The sequence below is a fragment of the Sminthopsis crassicaudata genome, chromosome 2, assembly GCF_048593235.1.
Source record: "Sminthopsis crassicaudata isolate SCR6 chromosome 2, ASM4859323v1, whole genome shotgun sequence".
NCBI classification, from domain to species: domain Eukaryota; kingdom Metazoa; phylum Chordata; class Mammalia; order Dasyuromorphia; family Dasyuridae; genus Sminthopsis; species Sminthopsis crassicaudata.
Window position 1 is genome coordinate 646,451,935 of NC_133618.1, and position 21,115 is coordinate 646,473,049.

The window sequence follows — 21,115 nt, forward strand, 5'->3', positions numbered from 1 at the left end:
TTCAAATTTGGCCTCAGGCACTAATTATATGACCCTGGAGGAGAAAAGGAAAAACTAACCCTAAATGGGGTTACACAGAATTGATCACAACTGAACAATAATACAAAAACAAAAGGAGAATAATTCAATACAATTACATAGAGTACCTAGATTTTAGGCACCATCTTCAAACCCATTTCAAGTTAACAGAAGTTTTGCAAATAAAACAGAAAGTTAAATTTTTAACTCTCAAGAATGTTGTTCCAAGGTAAGAATCATTCAGTCCACTTAATTTATGATTTCAAGAGTTGATGGAAATATACCACAGTGAAAAAGCTTAAGAGAGTTGCAGATTTCCAGCATTGATCATATAAAGCTCTGTTTATATATAACCCTTCCTAGCTATCAATTAAGGCTTAAAGTTACAGTACTCTTACCCACCCACCCCCCATTAGGAGATAAGGGAATCTATTACATCACCCACTTGGCCTGGCCCACCTCCAGGTACAAGCTGATGACTGCTCCTACAAAATTCCAACTCCCAGCTCTCCTGTGGCCAGCCACCACCAGCCCACATATCATATCTTTCAAGAAATGTGTTAGCCACAAAATGCAATTATTAAGTGTGATTATATATTTATTTCTTGAGAAAGTGAATCATATATTTCTAAGTGTATCTTCTAACTAGCATGCCTTTTTTATTTAACAGGGAGCACCAAGAAGCTGGAGTTGCTTTCAAAAAAAAAAAAATTATTTTTTTTTTGGGGGGGGAAGAAGGTACAATACAAAATCCAACAATATTTTATTTCCTTTTGTCTCTGAAAAGAAATGACATTCATGGTGCAATACAGTATGGAGTTCCAAATGAAACTGTTTCAGGTTATCTGTTGTTATTTCCTTTTTGTAAGTGAAGATGACATAGCTGGCTGGTTTACTTCCTGAGCTAGACTACCCTTAATTAGCAGAGTTTCTCCCTGCCCCAACCCCACCCCCACTCCCCATATCCTCCCTGAAGCACCTCCACTGGGCACAATTTATGGGTTATCACCTGGAAGATTTCAAGGAAAAAACCAGGGATTGAATACTACCATATAGTACTTGTGTGACTATACACTTCTGAGCCTCAGTTCCCTCACCTGTAAAATGGGGCTAATAATAGCCTACAAAATCTACTTTCAGAGTTAATGTACACTAAGTGCTTTGCTAACTTTGAAGGAATGTATAAATGCCAGTTATTAAGGATTAAAAGAACTCTAAGTGGCTGAAGGTATTCGATAATGGAATTTCCTGAAGGCAATACATATCCACAAGGAACTGGTCAATAGTTGTTGGAACCTGGGGATATCAATATCATTTGGAAGAAATATAGCTTAGTTTCCCTCTACAAGAACCATTATGAGAATCAATGATGAGGCTCAATACCATGATAGTTACAAAAACATCCTTGATTTCATCAATCTCTCCAGAAGGGAACAACACAACCCTCAAATAGCCTAGGCTAAAGCTGAAAAAAAAATCCATCACCTCGTGGGCAACCTTTTGATGTTGTCTCTAAAACTGTGTGTAGGGAAAACTGAAATTTTTAACCAGATAAATCACAAAAGGAAGAATTTATTTACCTTTCTAAGGTTTACAAAGTACTTTAAATATATATATATAATCTCATTTGATAGTTACAGCAATTCTGTGGAAGATGCTATTATTATCCCCATTATAGACATGAAGAAACTAAGGCAGAAGAGATGATCTGTCCAGTCACAAAGCAAGGTTAAATTTGAACCAGCATCCAAGGCCTTTCAAGCTTGATGAGATCTGCCTAGGGCTAGTCTTCAAGCAACATAGCCTTCCTAGCCAAAGGTTGAATTCAGAGTACACTAGCAAGATAACAAAGAAGAAAGTGCCAGAACTTGGGATTTGGAATGAAAATCCTGACTATGTGTCTTGGGGCAAATTCCCCAAAATAGCTTTCTATTGACAATGGTATGTATGGTTAATTTTTCAACACTGACCTTTGCAAAAAATTCTGTTCCAACTTTTCCCCTCCTTCCCTCCACCCCCCCAGATGAAAAGTAGTCCCATACATGTTAAAAATGTTAAAGAATATGTTAAATACAATATATGTATACATATTTATACAGTTACCTTGCTATACAAGAAAAATTAGATTTAGAAAGAAGGTAAAAATAGCCCAGGGAAGAAAAACAAAAATGCAAGCGACAATAACAGAAGAAATGCCATGCTGTGGTCCACACTCATTTCTCAGTGTTCTTTCTCTGGGTGTAGCTGGTTCTGTTCATTACTGATCAATTAGAATTGAATTGGATCCTCTCATTGCCTAAGAGAGCCCCGTCCATCAGAAATGATCCTATACAGTATTGTTGTTGAAGTGTATAATGATCTCCTGGTCCTGCTCGTTTCACTTAGCATCAGTTGATGTAAGTTTCTCCAAACCTTTCTGTATTCATCCTGCTGGTCATTTCTTATAGAACAATAATATTCCATAGCATTCATAATATCACAATTTACTCAGCCATTCTCCAATTGATGGGCATCCATTCAATTTCCAGTTTCTGGCCACTACAAAGAGGGCTGCCACAAACATTTTGGCACATACTGGTCCCTTTCCCTTCTTTAAGGCCCCTTTGGGATATAAACCCAGTAGTAACACTGCTGGGTCAAAAGTTAACAGTTTGTTAACTTTTTAAGTATAGTTCCAAATTGCTCTCCGGAATGGTTGGATCCATTCACAACTCCACCAACAATGCATCAGTGTCCCAGTTTTTCCACATCCCCTCCAACATTCATCATTATCTTTTCCTGTCATCTTAGCCAATCTGACAGGTGTGTAGTGGTATCTCAGAATTGTCTTAATTTGCATTTCTCTAATCAATAATGATTTGGAGCATCTTTTCATATGTGTAGAAATAGTTTTAATTTCATCATCTGAAAATTGTTTGTTCATATCCTTTGACTATTTATCAATTGGAGAATGGCTTGATTTCTTATAAATTAGTCAATTCTCTCTATATTTTAGAAATGAAACCTTTATCAGAACTTTTAACTGTAAAGATGGTTTCCTAGTTTATTGCTTCCCTTTTAATCTTATCTGCATTAGTTTTGTTTGTACAAAAGCTTTTTAACTTGATATAATCAAAATTTTCTATTTTGTGACCAATAATGATTTCTAGCTCTTCTTTGGTCACAAATTCCTTCCTCTTCCACAGGTCTGAGAAGTAAACTATCCTCTGTTCCTCTAATTTATTTATAATCTCATTCTTTATGCCTAAATCGTGAACCCATTTTGATCTTATCTTGGTATTCAGTGTTAAGTGTGGGTCAATGCTTAGTTTCTGGCAAATTCCTTCTTATGAAAGGCCTCCAATATCCTCAGTGAAATCAAAGTGTTAGGCTGCTAATGTTCCTTTTCGGCTTTAAAGCTAAGCACAAAGTCATCAAAAGGGAAACCATGAGATGACACATTTTTTTGGCACAGCCTAAGGTCTGGGGGATATTGGGAAGCAAGGGGAGGAAGAGATGTCTTATTTATCTTATTTTATCAGATACATAAATCTGTATCTGATAAAATCCAAGGATACTTTGAGTTTTAAAGCAGCATGTACTGAGCTCATCATTGATTGATAGAATGGTTCTTATAAAGGGAAAACCAAATATAAAAACAATTACAAAGCAATCTATAAAGATACAGGATTTCAAAATCGTATCCAATCAAGTGTTAAATTATACAGGACAAATCATACGGAATATTAGCCCTCTCCTGCTAACAATAAAGAGCAATATCTCTATGGCCTCGTTTTTACAGATGAGGAAATTTAATTTCAATTTTAGGGAGCTGAAGGGACTATAGAAGTCACAAACTAATCAGTGGCAGAGTTTGTACTTAGAACTTCTACTTCCAAACCCAAGCTGTGGTCCATTGTACCGTACTTATTATCTTAGAAGAATGCTAAAATGAGAAATGTCAATACAGACTAGAATTGTCAGGGAAGGTTCCATGAAAGACCTGAAAACCTTGAGCTCGGTCTGGAATGATGCTTATGGAAAAATCGAGCAAGCAAGGGTACCACTAGTCTAGCAGTATCAGACCAGGGACTGCCTGGATCCAAGAGGCTATTGTCATAAAAACACAGGTAGACAAGAATGGAATCAGCAGATAGGAGCAAAAAGAATAATAACTTCCTTTAAAAACTTGCTTAACTTGGTAAATGGACGATTTAAGGGATAAAATCAAGTAAAAGATCAAAGAAAACTTGGATGACAGAGAATACTGGTGCCTATGTCAGGTAATAGCAAAGAGGGAGAAGATAAGTTTAAGCTTCTGACACACAACTTGTGACAATAGGCTACTATTAGATTATAAGCTTCTTGAGGGCAAGGACTGCTTTTTGTCTTGCAGACACTTAATAAATGTTTTGATTGGCAAATGTTTACTGAATGACTGATCTTTTACCAACAAGGAAGAGTTTAAAAGGCATTTGGGCAAACTTGAACTCCATTAAGAAGATGGAATTAATAATGATTAATATTGAGATATTATTTTGAGAACATTGAAAAATAAAGTGAGGAATAGAAAATTAACAAAAGATCTTTGAGAGATGAGAAGAATTTATGAATGAAACAGGGAACAACCACTTAAGGAAGAGGAATAGTATGGTTTCCTAGAGACAAAGTTGCCCATTATCCACCTGTCCTATAACCTGCAATCCATCCATCTATCCATGCTATTCCCCAGACCTAGCACTTTGTCACCTTTCTATAACTCAGCATTTACTGGACAAATATCCCTTCTTCCCTTGAGAACTCAAATGTCATATTCTACTTGAAGCCTTTCCCTCCCTATAACTCCTCTCCCCCCCAAATCACTTTCTATTTATTTTACATATATTCATCCATATATATGTTGTTCCCCCAATAGAACCCAAGTTCATTCGGGTTAGTGAATGTCTCCTATTTTGTCCACGCAATCTCAGAGACTGGCACGTCTGACGTGACTCCGGTGGTGAAGGTAGATTTAAACAAGGGCTCTTCTTGAAGACTAAGTGCATAGCAAGGAAACAGAGGCAGTAAGTCTGACTTGATGGGGGAGGAAGGGGAGAGGAAGGTCTTTAGCTTTGTCAATTAAGGAAGTCTCATTCATCACTTAGGCTAAGCTCCCAGATCTCTCACCATCCACCATCCAATCTTATCCAATCTTCACTTCATTGTAAATTGCTCCAGATGACACAATATTCCCTTCTCAGATGCTCCAAAAGATTTCTTTTCCCTTTGGTTCGAGGGGAAGGAGATTTATAAAGAGTGCAAAGTTTGGATTCAGTGCATATACATTAAAAAGTCCATCTCTTCTTCTTGCAACTATACTTCATTATCATACAGTCATTCTGGGTCTCAGTTACCTTATCTGAAATCAGAAATTTAGAATTGATGACCTCTAAGGTCTTTTCCAGTTCAAACTAGTCTTCTCCAACTTTCTAGATCCAAATCAGTCTTCTCCAACTGCCTCAAGTACAATCTCTAACTTGAAGTTTTTCCAAATGGCTCCAACCACACACTTCTCTTCTCATATTCTTATAACACCTATAATAAAATCTTAGCAAAAGATGAATGCCAGTGCTTTCTAATTTGTTTCACCTAATTCCAGATGGGACTAGGCACTCCTCATGGGCTGTACTTTCTTTATAGTCTCCAAAATTCCCACTACCCATCTCCTGACAATAAAGAGTGCAAATTAAGACATATAAGGATTACTGGATAAGACCAATGCATGAATTTGTTTATATACGAGTATATGGTATAAGGATTTTGTTATATTTAATGGGTGGGAGGGAAAGAGAGTAAGGTAGATTTTCATCAATTAAAAAAAAAAAAAAAAAAAAAAGACCATCAAATAAATAATTCTGTTTCAAAGTACCTAAGCATCAGAACAAAAAATACAGACTGAATTGCATACTTATAAAATTCAAAGCAGTTTCAGAATGATTATTAGAAAAAAGTATGCATCATTCAAATTCTGGCAACAAAGGGCAGCCACAAAACCAAAACTGCACTGTCCCACTCATATAACTCACCCTACAGTCATCAAGCTGGCCAGACAATTTCTAAAGCTCCCAATATATTCATTTCTGAATCATGATTGCATTGTGTCAAGATCTACAGAGGCTAATTTCATACAAAACTGGATGGAGAGCCTCTTTGGGGGTCACATAGCTGCCCAGTACCAATGCCTTTTGGGGAGAGGAGGGAGGATCAAGGCTATCCTCCAACATCTCTCCCCAGTTCAATAGATTTCAAGATAGAAAGGAATTTCTCTGGCTCAGTCCTTACTTACTGGAGTGCTACCCTCATTTGTGTTACTAGATAAGAAGCCACAATGGCACCACCCCACATCCTACCCCACCCAGAAATGAGAAATAGAAACTTCGGGGCCCAAGAGGCCCTAGAGCAAGCTCTGTGCAGAGTCTTGCAAAAATGGTTATCAGTAACAATAATACAAGAATGGGCAGGCAGAGGCTAACAGCCTCAGCTAGCCAAGAATCTTAATCACAACCACTTATTCTCTACATAAATACAAGAGGGCCAAGGATAGTAGATTAAAAACCTGGGCCTATTTCCACCACTGATAGCTGTATGAACTTGGGCAAACCCACATAAAGCCATAGATCAACCATATAAAACTCATTTTCCTTCTCTGAAATATCACCTTCTATCCTTATTTATATTTTGCTGTGAGGGTCACTTGAGATTAATGTGCAGTAGAGTAGTTTGAAAACACCAGATCCTGGTACAAATGTAAAATGGCAATATTAATTATTAGCCAGACTCCACAGGATGGATTCTTCCGTGTGAAAGGACTTCAAAAATCAAAAGGAACAAGCAAGCCCAACCCTTCTTTATGCTTAGTGAGGTAAGTAACTAGACTAAAGTCACACAGTTAGCTGGTAACAGAACAAGTAACTATGCACTTAGACAAAGCCAGGCATTGTACTAAGCACTTGGGATACAAGGGAGACTCAGTCCCAGCCTTAGAGAAGTGGGGAAGACAACACAAAAAACGGAAGCTGAAGGGGTGAAGAGATATACCCAGTAAGGGGTACGGCGGCAGGGAGCAACTTCCTTAAAATGGAGCTTACAGGAGTTAACAGCCAATTCAATCAAGAGGAAGGGGCTCCTGAGGTGGAGGAATTTTGCAGCTAAAGAAGGACCCAGAGTCCTTTCATTTCAAATCCAAGGCAAATCTTTATGGAACTGGCAGAACTAGGCCAAAAAACCCTGGTCACCTGAAATCTAGTTCTTTGTTCTTTTCACTGTCTCTGGCTAGCTCCCCTTATCAAAGCCACCTGCCTGAGAGCATTGTGGGGCTCTCCGCGATGAATTGGAGAGATCAGACATAAGAATCAAGGCTTACTGTACATCTGGCCTGGAATCAGGAATCAGGACATCGCCACCAGAGCGAGGCTGCTTTCCAGGGGAAAATCATTTTACCAGGTCATTGTGCTACTTGAATAACTAAGGCACATGGGAGGGAGGCCAAAAAAAAACAGCCTTAAGAAGAATATTGCTCTTTGCTTCCAGGCTAATTCCAACTGACCTCATTTTTCTGGAAGCCTAAACTACTCCACCCCTTCAGTTATCTTACTGCTTCCTTCTTAACAAGGAAAGGGAAAAGCTGTACATAAGTACACAGCCCAGGCTGGGGAGTCACTGTAATGGGCACTGGAGAAGTCACAAACTTAGAGAAACTTCAGTCTCTGATCTCAAAGAACTCGGGGAGGGACAATGCTACCGTGAGGTCAGAAAGATGGAAGAAGAGGATTCATGAAGCAAGTGTTTGGATTTTAAGGATCTACAAGGAATTGCCTTGATTAGGGAGAAGGGTCACCACTGGTATTGGGATTAGTGTGAACAGAGGCACAGAAGAAGGAAGGTATGGAAGAGGAGATAGTATTTATTCAGTGCTGAAAAGTTTCCAAGGTCTTTTACATCTATCTTCTTTGATACTTACAACACGAGACATTATTTTTTATCATAGCCATTTTCTAGATAAGAAAACTGAGTTAGAGAAAGGCTAACTGGCTTGCCCAATGTCACAACAAACTAATAAATACATGTCTGAGGCAGGAATCAAGTGTAGGTTTTCCAGAATGGAAGACAAGGCTCTATCTATTAGTCCACTTAGCTGGAATAATCCCAGTTTGATGTGGAGGAACAGAAAAGTGGAATACAGCTTAAAATAAGGTACAAAAGGCACAGTGGCTTCAGACTGTCAAGGATCCTTAAATACCAAGCAAAGACATCTGATCTGGAAAGGAAAACTGCAGAACATTATTGAGCAAAAGAACTCTCTATCTGAGTAAAATTATGGTCATAACCATTAAAGATAGCCTAAAGTGGAGAGAAAAACCTGTTAGGAAGGTGGGAGGTTCACAAGTATTACACATTGCACATGTTTTAGGACTTTCTAAATGTATTCTCATCAGTTTACTGACTTTCTTTTTCCTCAGCAATGACTAGATTTCACAGGATTTGGAACTGAAAGGGGCCAATTAGTGTGGTATGATAGGAAAGAATTGTGGTCTTTGGAACTAGAGGCCCTAAGTTCAAAGCCTTGCTTCTGCCACTCATTACCTCTGTAATTTTAAAGTAAGTTACTACCCTCTGGGTTTCCTTTTCTGAACTGAAATAGGAGAGAGAGGATCCAGACTAGATGGCCTCTAAACAGATTGTTACTGGTTTTAAATGTATGATCCCACACTGTAGTCCAATACCCTTTTGAGGGCCAAAGGTAGCAAGGAGGGAACTGTTCTTGTGAAATTGATTCTTCAAGGCTAAGACTTGACCATTGTTCCTATTAAGTTTTATCTTACTCAATTCAGCCCAACATTCCATCTTGTCCTGAGGAGACAGAATCAACAGCATTTTACATTAGGCTCAAATAAAGATAGGATGGACCATATTATGACCCAGTATTGGAGCAATGGGGTAAATGCCCTCACCACTGACAGAAAGTGAAGCAGCAAGATGAACTCAGTCCTTCTCAACTTGTGTAGGACAGCCAAATACAAATACTACATAGGCTCTGGAAGGTCAGATTATCTCATCTCTCAGATGGGGAATCAGAGGTCATTCAGGCCTTAACAGGAAGCCTCCTCCACAGCAGCCCAATAAGTGGCCACATATCTTTTATCTAAAAACCTCTAATAAATAAGGAACTTGGGGGCAGCTAGGTGGCGCAGTGGATAGAGCACCAGCCCTGAATTCAGGAGTATCCCAGTTCAAATCTGGTCTCAGACACTTAACACTTCCTAGCTGTGTGACCCTGGGCAAGTCACTTAACCCCAGCCTCAGGAAAAAAAAGAAAAAAAATAATAAATACATATATAAATAAATAAACAAATAAATGAATGAATAAATAAATAAATAGATAGATAGATGGATTGATAGATAAATAGATAAATAAATAAATAAATAAATGAATAAGTAAGTAAGTATGGAACTCACCTCCTCCCCAAGCCATCCACTCCACTTTTGGATGATTCCATTCTTAATGACTTTCATATATTGAACCTAAATCTTCAACTTCTATTCATTACCTTCTGGGAACAAGCAAAATAAATCTAACCTCTCAATATTTGATAACAGCTATGATGTCTGTTCCCTCTACCTTCCAAGTCTCCTCGAATCCCAGACAGACTAATAATAATAATAATTAAAAGAAAAATATCTAGCATTTATGTGCCTTCTGTATAGCAGGTCCTGTGCTATACTTTACAAGTATTTTCACATTTGATTCTCACAACAGACCTGAGAGGTAGATACTATTATTATCTCCATTTTACAATTGATGATGTGGAGGCAAACAGAACATAAGTGACTTGCCTGGCCAGCAGTTAACAAGTATCTTAAGTCATATTTGAACTCAGATCTTCCTGAGTTCAGGCTCAATGTTCTAAGAACATCCTGACTAATCCAAGTTCCTTCTCTTAACATGTAATAGTTATTGTGTGTGCCTGAACAAGCCATTTAACTTCTCTGTGTCTCAGTTACTTTATCTAGAAAATGGGAGTAATAACAGCATCTATTTGACAAGACTTTTTTTGGGGGGGGAAGGGAATCAAAGGAGATTATTTTTTATATCAATCCTCCTATGACATGAGAACAAGGCCCATAACCATCCAGATGTCCCCTAGCTTAGCAATGTTCTTTCTAAAATTTGATATCAAAAACTAAACACATTTTCAAACTCAGCATGACCAGGACAAATTGCAAGACTACAATCCCTACCTAATTTAGGTAATTACTACCTAAAGCCATATGATGCCTGCTTTAATATAGCTCCAGCCTGAATTATCCTTTTTGGCTCTGATGTCCCATTACTGACTTTTTTTTTTTTTTTTAATATTGTTAACTCTCAATAAGCTTACAATCCATTAAAATGCCCTATCTTTTAAAAATGAGTTTTTCATAACTCCCCATTTGTTCTTGTGAAACTGGTTCCTCAAGGATAAGACTTGACCATTGTTCTTATTAAATTTTATCTTATTCAATTCAGCCCAACATTCCATCTTGTCCTGAGACAGCTGAATCCTTCTCAACCCATTTCCTTATGGGAAAAAATGGGATATTAATAGTATTTACACTCACAGTTATAAATCCGGAGACTGAATCCAGTCTCAATCCAGCCTTAGCTGTGTAATACGGGGCAAAAGTCACTTACCATCTCTTAGCTTAAGATTCCCCATCTGCAAAATGGAGATAAAACAGTACCTATACCACAATGTAGTCAGGAGGATCAAATGAAGTATAAAATATATAAGTATATATAATGTATATAAAATTTATAAAATATGAAATATAAAAGTGCTTTGCAGATTCTTAAAGCAACTATATTAAATATTAGCTATCATTATTATTATCATCAAGATCTTTTTTTTTTTTTTTTAATCAAGACCACAAAACATTTTTTTAAGAGCTTGCTATGTGCCAAGGAGTGTGTTAAGTGCTGAGGGATTCCAAGAAAGGCAAAAATGAAAAAAAAAAAAAAAATACTCATTAAGGAGCTCACATGCTAATAAAGAAAAAATATAAAAAAGCCTTATAGATCCCCCCTCTGCCACCAATGTTAATGAGTCTTCCTAATCTTATGTCATTCAAAATATGGAAACCAAATTATTTCATAGCTTCATCCAAGATACTGGTTAAAAATATTAAACAGCACAGAGCAGACACCAAATTCCTGGAGCCTACTCCCTAGAGATCCCATTCTAAATTGACATAAAACATTGATGATTACTCTTTGGATACAGTCACTAAGTAATAAATCCACTTGATGCTTATTTGGGGGGGGCTTAAAAAAGAAATCCCAGCTGAAGAAAGAGACTTGGGGATAGATATCCGCAAGAGTTAAAACTGAGTTAGTAAATGAGATTTCCCAAGGCAGAAAACACTGACAAAGGAGAGTCAAAAACATCACACTGTGAAATACCCACTTTATTGGGTATTTGGAAAAGGAGAAGGATTGAGTTTTTGGCTATAAAAAAGAAGCAAAGAGAGAAATGTATCTTTGGAAGATATCCAGAAAAAGGAAGTAAATAGAATATAGTATCACACTATCACTCCTCTCCTTCAGAATGTAAACTCTGGGAGGGCAGGGAGTCTTGGGGTCCTTTGAGTAACCAGAGGGCAGCCACTGCCCAACAGGTAACAGAAATGTCCATTGAACTGAATGGACAATGAAACTAACAAAAAGAAAACAGCACTGGGTTATTAGCTAGGGGAATGTGTCCCTACCTTTCAAGCTACTTAACCCTCACTGCTAAACTTCTCAGGAAATTAGTCAACACCTGCTGTCTCCACTTCCCCCAACAGCTACTCTGGGACCTTTCCAGCACTGAGCTATCCCACCACTCCAGCTCTCAGCAAGATCCCCAATGACGTCTTCACTTCCCAATGGCTTTTCACAAGCCTCTAATCAAGATCTTCTCCAGTATCCATTGCATAGCAAAGAGACAACTTCCTGCCTCCCCAGAATTTATGCTACCTCAGGAGCTTCTCTAAGCAGTCAGACCAGTCCTTTTACAGGTTACTCAACCTTTACTTTCCCCTCATCCACCAAGTGAATTTGTACCCAAATGAATCCATCAATGCCTCGAGGCTCCTTTCCTCTTTTTTCTAAATCAATGCTTCAAGGATAGCCTCCTCTAATCCCAAATAGATAAATGGACTAAATCCAGTATCTTCCCCAGATGCCCAACATCCAAGACTACACATGAAAATACCTGCTTCCCCCAAATTTCTTATTGATGAAACAATCATCCCCTCAATCATTCAGGCTCAAAAACTTAGAGTCATCTTTTACTCCTCCTCAATCACTTTCTCCAACTCCATACACAATGAGCCCTGTGATCCTAATAATTCTACCTTCAAAGTATCTGAAGCAAGGATTCTAATCTGGGGGTCCATGAAGAGATTTCACTGGAAATTTAAAGAGGCAAAAAACACATGACATTTCTGGGTCCAAGATATTAAAAAAATAAAATAAAATAAATAAATAAATGAGCCTCAATCTAAAAGCTCTCTTAATCATCTACTCTGCCAAACTAGTCTTCCCATTAAGAGAAGGTTGACCTGTCACATACATCCCCACCCACTCAAAAACCTGTTTTTTCCATTCTTAGCTTCCAGTTTTCCATTGCTTTTGAACAAAACTGAACTCCAACCTTGGCATTTAAAAACTTTCTATAATTTAGATATTTATCATAGTGTACAAGAGGAAACCTATTAGCTCTGAGTTCAAATCATACTTCCCAGGCCTACCACCAGGGTGTTTTAGGTAAGTCACCTATAACTTTACTACAACTCAAGTTTCCTCATTTATAAAATGAGAGGAGTTGGACTAATCTGGAGATCATGAGCTTGTTGGTTTGGTTTGTTTAATATTTTTATAACTACATTTCATTAGAAAGGCTTCCTTTGGTAGTTCCAATAGACTTGTGATGGAAAGAGCCATCTGTATCCTGAGAGTGAACTATGAAAAATGAATGTGGATCAAAGCATAATATTTTCACCTTTTTTTTTTAATGTTATTTGCTTGTATTATTTTTTTCCTCTGTGGTTTTTGTTTCCTTTTGATCTGATTTTTCTTGCACAGCATGATGAATATGGAAATATGTTTAGAAGGAGCATACTTAATCTATATCAGTTTGCTTGCTGTCTAAGGGAGGGGGTAAGAGGTGAAAGACAAAAAAATTTGGAACACAAGGTTTACAAAGATGAATATGTTTGAAAAAATAAAACACTTTTTAATAAGATTTATTTTGTAATTCTCTATATTTTATTTTATGCATTAAATACATTATTCTAGAAGGAGTTCATCATGGCATTTAAAAGGTAAAAAAAACCTTTGAATCTCCAAGGTCCCTAGGAGCCCTGAATCTAGAGATGATCCTAGTTTTTCCCATTCAGGCCCTCAATGTTTTAACCAACTGTACCTCCCTCTTCCCCCCAACAGTCCATAATCTCATCCTGCTCTTTCCTTCCTGTAAAACATTCCCTCCCCCTCAGGAAGTCCTTTCCTTATCCCTCTCTCTCCCAACCCCCAACTAAAAGTCACTACTTCCTAAAATGTTGCTTAAAAGACATGCAACATCATAGAAAACATAGTTTTAGACTGCTAAGGTAAATTATAAGTCATCATTCAATTCTTCTATTTTACAGATAAAGAAAATGAGGTTCCGAAAAAGCTGATTGACTAATGGAAGGTCTCATGGGTACTGGTATTCTGGCTCTAAATCCTGTACTCTTTATTCCGCTGTAAAACATCAACTTTTTAATCAAACTTATTTGTCTTATCTCCCTCCCCTCTCCCAACCAACTGCAGATTTCTTAAGGATATGAACTCTGCCCTTTTTCATTTTTCTATCATCAGCCTAGCACACTGACTTTCACAAAACAATGTCTAATTAGGATGTCTCTGGTGAACTTTGAGAGAATGGTGTCAGCAGGAGATAGAGGTGGCCCACAAACTGCTAAGAGGTAAGGAAATAGTGGGTGGTGAGGAAACAGAAATTACAGACAAAAGAAGGCGCCTTCAAGTAGTTTAATAGGAGGAAGAAGTGAACAAGAAAACCAAGGTCCCTCTATTAGGATAATGAAAACCCAAGCAAAAAAAAAAAAAAAGGGGGGGGCGGGGAATCAAAGTCCTCTTACCAAGAAGGAGATCATGAGGATCCCTTTGGATACAGCTTTTCTTAGAAAACCACATAGTTAATAAAAAATTTAAAAATATATATATATATAATAAAAAATTTAAAAAAAAAAAGAAAAGAAAAAAGAAAACCACATAGTAACATCATCCGTATTATATTTTCAGTTATTTTGTAAAATATTTTCCAATTACATTTTAATCTGGTTCCAGCACAGTTTTGAAGCTGGTTTGCCTCATCTGGCCCTGAGTACATAAAGGTCCGGGATCCAATACCAGTATGTCAGAAGCAGGATTTGAGCACTGGTCATATTAGCAGCAAAGGGCATCTCTATCTATTACTGTACTGCATCTGCTTCAATAACCTGAACACATCTCGTAATACTTTATGGAAAGAATCCTGCAAGTAACAGTGTTATTATAATCCAACTGGAAATGAGCCTGGATAATACTGAGGGGAGAACAACAGGAAAAAGATCTTCTCAACACCCTATCCCACCTCATCCCGAGGATTCAGATTCCCCATTCTGGACTGTCACAAGAAGTAGAAGCAAAAGAAAACATCTTAATGGATTTCTCTTGCTCCTCTGACTTAATCTGTATAGCATTTTTTTTTTTAAATGCTGTCATATCCATTTAAATCAATGTCCCAGTAGCAAATTCAATTCTGCATCTCTCTGAAAACCCAGATGCTCAGGATCACAGAATCCCCAAATTTCACAACTCAGAAGTTGGTCATTTCCTCCATTTACAGTACCCTATAGTGGTAAGATCTTTTAGGATGTTTCTGAGAAATCCTGTTGAATCTAACTTACGAAAGCTTATCTCATATGACCCACTCAACCTCTAAAGAGAATGTCTCAAAGAGGCCCAGCCCTGATGTCAGAAACTTCTTGAAATTAAACTCAGAATCTTTAGTTTTAGATTCTTCTACAGAAAGGGGAACTTAGGATCTCCAATGTATTATTGCTATGATGGAAGTCTGGGAATGTAACTGAAAACTCTGTCTCTAACATATTCCAGTATGAAATCTTAAAAAAAAACTATGCCCTTTTCTGCACTCAAACATCAAGAAAAAAAAAAAACCTTATAAAATATACAGACACATCTGCATCTCCTTTTCCTCTAGCTAAATTGCTGGGTTTGCATTCCCTGTAATATAAAAAGGGTGGGGGGGTTGGGAAATAGGAAAGTACAGTGATTACTCTTACTTCCTCTTCTGTAGAGGTTGGGGGGATTGCTTTTTAGGATTTCACAAGTTCTTCTGGTGCCTATGCAGCAAACAAGATATGGTGGGGGCAGAAGGGAGGGAAGTATTCAGTTACAGAATACACTGAAAGTACAATTTGGTGCCCCAAACATAGCCCAGATGGCTTAACATTCAATTATCTTCACACACACCAGTTTTTCCATTGCCAAAATCAAATGCTATAAATACACATACAAATGGCTCTCTCCAAAAACAAGGAAACAGTAATACATGTATCTGTTTTAGAGGTTTTTGTAAATGCTCTTAGTCAAGATTGCTACTCTCCTTGTAAAAACAAACTTGGGTTTTCATAAGCAATAGGTCCCAATTGTGTCCAATGCCCAGTTCACTCTAAACACACTCCATTTCTTTCCAAACACTTCTCTACTTCTCCAAGTGGAAAAGCAGCCATAAGGAGTCCCAAAGATGACACAATGTATAAACTGGCTTTATACAAGCTCCACAACTGTCCTAGAAAAATGCAATCAAGATGTAAAGTAAAAAAATCTAAACTAGGAAGGTAAACAATGTGTCATCACACACCATTCATAAAAGAAAGTCCAAAACCTCAAAAGTACAACCAGAGTAACAGTAGAGGCAATATGGACAATAAAGGAGCCTGAGCTCCCACACTTACTAGCTCTGTGACCATAAGCAAGTCAACTTTTCTGATCCTCAGTTTCTTCATCTGTAAAGTGGAGATAATCATGCATCTACCTCACAGTTATTGTGAATATCAAAAAATAATGAATATATTTGCCAAAGAAATGACAACTAATATAATTATTACAACTTTTTTGTCACTGAAGACTTACAATTTTAAACAAGACCTCCACCTCCACCCAATGCCCAGTGCAGAAAGTTACAAAGGCTATTTGGTTATGATGTTAGTGTCTCCTTCAAACATGGCTGCTCACAGAGATTTTCCTTGATTCCCATGGATTCAACGACCCTGGTTACATTCAGAGTGCACCTTCACCTGTTTGAAAAAAATGCCAAGCCAAGGGATCGCCCTTAGAGAGGTGCAAGGTCCCAAGATCTCACTGAAGAAGCTGTCAGAAATGGAAGAAAGGAAAGGGAAAAAACCAAGCAGTCCTGCAATCACTGGCAGCAGCCATCGGTCAAATATTAACCTACCCAAACCACTAACCCTCTCCTCGAGGCGTTTTCTCTACTTTAAGCGGTGGGATCACAGAGAACCAGAGAACCAATCTCACAGGACTGCGAAATGAGGATCCACTCGGCCATTGTCGGAGCTCACCCAGGCCATGTGCAAAGAAAAAAAAGGGCACTGAAGTGGGATGTGGATTTCAGATTCAAAGTTCCAAAGGTCCAGGAGTCTACCCCAACGTGATCCATTTCTCAGTCTCACTCAATGTACTCTTTAAAAAATAAAAGATCTTGTTTCTTTCAACTACATTGCATCAGTGGCAGGACTTAAGTAAGAAACTTTTACCTACTCCACTGTTTATTCACTCTATATTTTTTCCGATCAATCCAAGCTGTTCATCGATCCCTCCCATATGGGAGGCTTCTTACACGACCCCCCAGCGCTGCACCTCAGGACGGCAGCCAGAATCGGGCACACAGTAAAGGCTGACTGAGCAGGGGGCAAGTGGCAGGGGGAGTGAGGGGCTTCAAACTTGTTTAAATGAATTTTTAAAACCTCAAACTTTAAAAAGCGCCGTCCTTCTCTCCCCACCCCGGGGTCATTCCCCATTACTCAGGTCACTAGAGAGAATGAAGTCCTCCTCATCCACCACTTCCCGACCCCAGGGTGACATCCTGCAAACTGGACCCATCGAGTGGGGCACGAAGGGGGAAGCGGCCGGGGGCGGGAGGCGGGGTCCGGGGCGCCATCCCCGAGAGGAGCCCCGCGCACAAGGAGGCTGCCCGTCGGTGTACCGCCGGGTGGCCGCCCGCCCGCCCCGCTCCGGAGCGTGAGAACAAGTTAGAGGCCCAGGACTAAATCGAAAGAGGAGGCGGCGGTTCCGGCGGTCGAGAGGAGCTGGGGTGGCCGGAGACAATGGGGGGAGGAGAGCTCAGCCCGGAGGGGAGCTGGGCAGAGGGCGCCCCGGGCCCCTGGGCCGGCGATCTGGGGGAGGCTCGGGCGGGGCTCCCACTACTCACCCGCGGGGGCGGCGGCGCTCTGGCCCCGGCCGAGGAAGTTTGAGCAAGTTAAGCCGGGAGGAGGAGGTGGCGAAGGCTGGGCTCACTCAATCCATCCGGGTGTCCCGAGCATCCGAAAAAGGGGCGGGAGAAAGGCGGAGACTCTGAAGCGGAGCCCGAGCCCCCGGAGCCAGCCAAGGAACCAGAGGGAGCCGGCCTGGCCGCCGGGGGCGATGGGCGTCCTGCTGCGGGCACCGCGGGGGGGGAGGGCAGGAAGGCGGGGCGTACTTCAGGGCCCACGGACGCTCCCCCCTCGTCGGATGCTCAGACTGACGGACTGACGGGTGGTTAGCTCGCAAGCCCAGATGCTGCCAGCGCCAAGCCTGGCCCCCTTGTTGTTATCTGAGAAGAGCGGAACTTCCTTGCACTGCCGCTTAGCCCGCCCCCGGGCCCGCCGCCCCGCCCCGCGCCCCGCCCATCCCCAGCCCAGCCCAGCTCGCCGGCGAGAGGACCCGCGCCCACCCCGGAGCCCCGAGACCTCGCCTCCGCCCCGCCTCCGCCCCGCCGCGCGCCCCACCCTCCTCCGGGGACGTCTCCCTGGCTCCTCCACGCGCGCCTCGTGGCCCCCTCCTCCGTCACTTCTGGAGCGCTCACGACCGCTCCCTGGCCGCCTCTCCTGGCGCTGGGACAGCGCCTGCTCCCATTGTGTGCCACGCGTGTTCCCGAAGCGCCGCCGGCCCGGGGAACCGGCTCTCCGACGGCCTGCACTGAGTGTGGGAACGGCGGGGAGAGCTGTGCCCCCCTCTGCCCTCTGTCATTCCCCTGTCCGCACCTCGCTTGTCCGCGCCGGCTGCCTCCTTAGCCTGGGAGCCCTTGGACTGCAGGGACGGAGGGGTTTTCTCCCTCTCTTTGTATCCCCTGCGCTTAGCGCTATCTCACACGCACTAGGTGATTAATAAATGCTTGCTGAGTGTATGATTAGGGGGCAGGGGGGGCACGAGAGAGGATGAGTGTGTGTGCTGGGGAGGGGGACCATGATCCCCGGGACCCGCCCTGCTCCGTGGCTCCGCCTAAGTCTGTTCCACAGTGAGCCTGGGGCTTTCTGAACCCCTAACCCCTCGGCTCAGCATCCTGAGAAGACCTTGGGGGCGGGGAGGGGGGGGCAACGGAGACTAACCTCTAGGGGCAGGGTCGAAAGGGTCGCCTGGGCAATGTTGCCAGTTAGTGGGACTGGGCTGCTTGGTCCTGAGCGCGAGGTGGGCGGGAGGTCTCTGTTCCTCGAGGTCTGTAATTATTTTGGGGGGAGACTGAAGCTTCCTTACAAACCAAGAGCTCCATGTGTATGCAAACCACACGGAACTACGTCCAACACTTACCCCCTCTTGCGGCGACTTCTACCCCGTGCTAAAAATAACTATTTTATTTATTTATTTTTTGGCTAGCACTCTGGCTAACCAAGATTTGGGTCGGATCTCTCCAGGCAAATCTAAAGGGGAAGAACTTAGGTTCTTGGTAACTGGTCTGAAGCACTGGGGTTTTGAGACCTGACTTAATTTGCATAAAAAGACTTACATAATTGTTCAAAGTTGATCCAAGAAGCTGTGGATTCCAGACTTAGTCCAAAAAAAAAAAAAAAAAAAAACCAAAAAAAAAAAAACCTCTCTTTCTTTTCTTTTATGTTAGATTTCCAATTCAATTCCACAAGCAACTGTTAAGCTCCTACGAACCTCAAGAAAAGCCTTGTGGCATTCAAACAGAAAACTCCCTTTCCCCAGACTGCGCTACACTAGAGGGATGTAACATACACGCAAGTCTATTACAAAGTAATTTCAAGTGGGTTAGGGTGTTAATTCAGGGAATCAGGAAGGGACCCCTGGGAGCCTGTGACAACCTCAGACTGCATTGAAGAGAGCTAGGAATTCTACAGAGCAGGGATGGATTGCCTCCTAGGGGGAAGCTAGCAGGCCAATTTGACTGGAATAAAAAGGGAAATGAATTAAGAGGGGAAAGGTATGTGGGAGTCAGATTGTGGGATCTTTCACTTAATGCCAGCTGGAGTTTATCCCTAGAGGCAGCTGGGAACCATTGAAGATTTTTGACTAAGGGGATTACATGAAGAAAAATGACTTACCTAAGCAGAGTCACACAGATATTAAGTGTCAGAAGTGAGATTTGATACCAGGCTTCTCCTTATTTCAAATCCAGGGCTTTTTCCAACTCCAACCAAAGTATTAACAAATCCAACTATGTTCTTTTCTCACCCTACTTTGGGACCTGAGTTAAGCCTTATAAAAGCCAAGGTGGATTCTTTGCTGTCACTCATATCACAGGATGACAAATTTAGAACTGAAATGAATAATAAGAGATCCTCTGGCCCAAAGGTTCTTAACCTGGGAACTAGGAATTTGATTTAAATACATACACATAAATTATTTCAGTCTAATTGTTTTGTTTTGTTTTGTTTTTTAATAGTTTTTATTTACCAGATATATGCATGGGTAGTTTTACCTCATTGACAATTGCCAAACCTTTTGTTCTAATTTTTCCCCTCTCCCCCCCCCCCCCATGGCAGGTTGACCAATACATGTTCAATCAGCCTAATTGTTTTTAATTATAATCCCAAGTAATTTATTTTTTGTCTTTAAAAACATTATCCTGAGCAGAGATCCTTAGACTTCACCAGACTGAGAAAGAAGTCCATGACACAAAAGAAACTAAAAACCCCAATATATTCCAGCATCTTCATTGTGCCAGTGAAGAAACTGAAGTCCAAAAAAGCATCTTGACTAATGTCAAAAGGTAAAATGACAGAATTTCCTGAAAATTTTTAAAATTAAAAGTCTTTCTGAAGTATCACACTATGTCTTTCTAATAAATTGTACTTCCAATTCACTGATGACCAGCTTTGGCTTTACTAGAGCCTATTTACAATGTTTTTGAGGAGGAAATTTTGGGGAAAGAAATCACACTGCCTTCCTATGTCTTTCTAATAAATTGTACTTCTAATTCACTGATGACCAACTCTGGCTTTACTAGAGCCTATTTACAGTGCTTTTGGGGGAGGATTAGCATCTCTGTCCTTAATGAGTCCTGTGGTTCCAAAAAACTGTAGCATGCATCTTTGCTATATGGACTAGACAGACCTCAGATCGAGTTAGGGGGATGTCTACATGCTTGAGCATGTGAATACTTTCCAGTGCTGAATGAACAATTTGTTTTAATGCCACATGGGCAAGCTGAAGAAGTCAATGTAGTAGTCAGACATTTTATCCCATCCACTTGACTTGACTTTGTCTTGCCACTAGACTTTGAAGACTCAGGAAGAGAATAAAACAGTGACTTGCTAAAACTGCCTCACTTAGATCTAATTCACAAGAAAGTCTAGACATGATATCATTGACTCTTCAAAAAATGAAAAATAAGCAACAACAGTGCCTTTAATTACTTGAAAGGGAAAAGAGAAAGGATAAGGAATATTTTTATTTTATTTCACTTTTCTCTAAATAAATTAGTACAAAATTAGTCCCCTATTCAATGAAAGGATATGTGTTCCAGTTTATAAA

General features: G+C 40.4%; 1 protein-coding gene across 3 annotated transcripts in view; it reads right to left on the reverse strand.

Annotated features, from left to right (window-relative positions):
- The window catches only part of TSPAN14 (tetraspanin 14), a 92,368-nt gene extending 73,472 nt beyond the window's left edge, over positions 1-18,896 (reverse strand). The window contains exon 1 of one of the 3 annotated variants that reach the window (XM_074296656.1): positions 18,730-18,896. The gene's annotated coding sequence lies outside the window, so the exon portion shown is untranslated. Of the gene's footprint in view, positions 1-17,573; positions 17,964-18,729 lie in introns of those variants that run through there. The other 2 variants (XM_074296655.1, XM_074296654.1) reach the window with 2 other exon arrangements.
- Between the last annotated feature and the right edge of the window lie 2,219 nt (positions 18,897-21,115).